This window comes from Gekko japonicus, unplaced genomic scaffold (assembly GCF_001447785.1).
Source record: "Gekko japonicus isolate JY-2015 unplaced genomic scaffold, Gekko_japonicus_V1.1 scaffold5411, whole genome shotgun sequence".
Classification (NCBI taxonomy): domain Eukaryota; kingdom Metazoa; phylum Chordata; class Lepidosauria; order Squamata; family Gekkonidae; genus Gekko; species Gekko japonicus.
In genome coordinates, this window is record NW_015165998.1 from 4,015 (window position 1) to 7,167 (window position 3,153).

Consider the following 3,153-nt stretch of genomic DNA (forward strand, 5'->3'; position numbering starts at 1 on the left):
GGAGATGAGCACCGCCCCCTAGAGTCGGATTCGACTACCTTTCGAGCAAGGGAAACCTTTACCTTTGCTAATGGAGGAGGAGAGGCTGGCCAGAGGCTGGAATCTAAACTCCATACACCAAGGCTCTTCTGCATTGTGGAGGGTGGTAAGCAGTGGGGCACCACAGAGATCAGTACTTGGTCCAATCCTTTTCAACTTGTTTATTAAGTATTTGGAGTTGGGAGTAAGCAGTGAAGTGGCTAAATTTGCAGACGACACAAATCTGTTCAGGGTGGTGAGAACCAGGGAGGATTGTGAGGCACTCCAAAGGGATCTGTCGAGGATGGGTGAGTGGGCGTCAACATGGCAAATGGGGTTCAATGTGGCCAAGTGCAAAGTGATGCACATTGGAGCCAAAAATCCTAAATATAAATACACACTGATGGAGTCCAAACTGGCAGAGACTGACCAAGAGAGACATCTTGGAGTTGTACATAACTCAATGAAAATGTCTAGACAGTGTGCAACTGCAATAAAGAAGGCCAATGCTATGCTGGGAATTATTAGGAAAGGAACGGAAAACAAATCAGCCAGTATCATAATGCCCCTGTATAAATCAATGGTGCGACCTCTTTTGGAGTATTGTGTACAGTTCTGGTCACCACACCTCAAAACAAATATTATAGCATTGGAAAAAGTGCAGAATAGGGCAACTAGAATGGTAAAAGGGTTGGAACACTTCATCTGTGAAGAAAGGTTAGAATGCTTGGGGCTGTGTCATCTGCATCCGTCATTTCTCCAAGCTAAAGAGCACCAAGCGTTTTAACCTTTCTTCATAGGAAAAGTGTTCCAACCCTTTTACCATTCTAGTTGCCCTTTTCTGCACTTTTTCCAATACTAGAATATCCTTTTTGAGGTGTGGTGGCCAGAACTGTACACAGTACTCCAAATGAGGACTTCCCATCGATTTATACAGGGGCAGGGGTCATTTCGTAGAAAAAGAGGTGCAGGAGCTCATTAGCATAACTTATTAGCATAACTTATTTGCATATACCACAGCCCCTGACATCACTGGAAGTGTGTCAGAAGGCAGGTACACCCACTGCTCAGGCTCCACTGGACTGTTTTGGATTGCTAGCTATGGGGGGAGGGGAACGTGCAGATCTGTCCTCGCAGAGGAGGGAGAGCTTGTACCTGAATAAAACTTGGTGTTAAAGGCGGCACTGGACTGTTTTGGACCGGGGGGCGGGGAGCTCTGCAACTTACCTGGCTGCTTCTTGCTCTGACTGAAGGCTGCTGGGAGCAGGAGGTGGGGCTGTTGCATGTGCCCCCCCCCTGGGCTCTTTACTGCTGGAGCTCCACTCCTGTGTGCTCCCGCAGGAAATGACCCCTGTACAGGGGCATTGTGATACTGGCTGATTTGTTTTCAATTCCCTTCCTAATAATCCCCAGCATAGTGTTCGCACAGTCTTGACATTGTCACTTTTGGAGAAAATGGCTGCGTTGGAGGGCAGAGTCTATGGCAGGGGTGTCGAACTCATTTGTTATGAGGGCCGGATCTGACATAAATGAGACCGTGTTGGGCCGGGCCCTGTGTGTCATAAAATCTAATGCCAGATAATGGAGATATAAACTTTATAAAGGACCCAAACACAAAGGGTTTTTTTTTTTTACTTAAGATAAAAACATGCTTAAAACATCTCTGTAAGCTGCAAATCTACTTTTGATTTATCGACATCCACCACAGAAATCTTATGCTCAGAGTTCTGAGTCTAGGACCCAGGCTAAACATGAAATGGCTGAGCGATTGAGAGAGTCTGGCGAAGCAAGCTATGATGCCGCAGCAGCAGAACTGGAAGCAGGAGATGGCCAGTTCCACTGCAGGCCTGATGGAAGTCCTCTGGGGGCCTGATCCGGCCCCCGGGCCACATGTTTGACACCCTTGGTCTGTGGCATTATAACCTACCGAGGTCCCTCCCCTCCCTAAACCCCACCCCTCCCCGGGCCTTACCCTCCAACCTCCGGGTATTTCCAAACCCAGGGTTGGCGACCGTAGTCCACACGCACCCCTTTAATATTTCCTTCTTGTGATGCCCACCTCTCTTATGCAATTGCTTTATTGTCTCAGCCGTCAGATTGTGTTAAGGGTCTGTGTGCTCTTTCGTGATTTCGGCAGACATGCAACCTCCTGGAAGGTACCCTGATGTTTACGCCAGTGAAGATTGCTTCAGCTGTAATCAACTGGTCATGGAAGAAGACAATTGTTACCCTTAGAACCGGCTGTTCTACCAAATTTATGACATCTGGCACCTGGCCACTAGGTGGGACTATTTAAGGGCTGGATGAAGCCACTGAGGCAGTGAAGGAACTCTTCTAAGACGGATCACTTCAAGCAGGCAGATAAGAGGCCTTAAAAAGGGGGAAATGGCAGGAGTCAGTGAGCTCCTTGGACTTTTTGCTGCCCTCGTCTGGATGCTCCTGTTTCTAAAGCTTCAATGGAAAAGGCGAAGCCTACCACCTGGACCAATTCCCTTCCCCTTCATTGGAAGCCTATGGCATTTCCCCGTGGCTTTTGAAAAGTATTACTCTGAGGTATGTATTTGCATGTAGTGATTGTAGAGAAGGATTGGGGTGGGGCTGTGGCTCAGTGGTAGAGCATCTGCTTGGCATGCAGAAGGTCCCGGGTTCAATCCCCGGCATCTCCAGCTAAAAGATCTGATATTAGGTGGTGGGAAAGACCTCTGCCTGAGACCCTGGAGAGGCGCTGCCAGTCTGAGTAGACAATACTGACTTTGATGGACCGAGGGTCTGAGTCAGTACAAGGCAGCTGCATGTGTTCCATGTGAGCCAGTTTGGTGTAGTGGTTAAGTGCGCGGACTCTCATCTGGGAGAACCGGGTTTGATTCCCCACTCCTCCACATGCAGCTGCTGGTGTGACCTTGGGTCAGTCAGAAGTTCTTTCAGAGCTGTTTTCTCAAGAGCAGTCCTCGAAAGAGCTCTCTCAGCCCCGCCTACCTCACAGGGTGTCTGTTGTGGGGAGGGGAAGGGAAAGGAGATCGTAAGCCGCTCTGAGACACCTTTGGGTAGTGAAGGGCGGGGTATAAATCCAATCTCCTCCTCCTCCTCCTCCTTCTTGTGTTTTGTTCATGTGACAGATGCGGAAGAGAAATGGAT

General features: G+C 48.8%; 1 non-coding gene across 1 annotated transcript; it reads left to right on the forward strand.

Annotated features, from left to right (window-relative positions):
- Positions 1–2,612: 2,612 nt before the first annotated feature.
- TRNAA-GGC lies at positions 2,613–2,684 on the forward strand. The gene has a single exon. It is a non-coding gene; the product is annotated as a tRNA-Ala (tRNA).
- Positions 2,685–3,153: the final 469 nt, after the last annotated feature.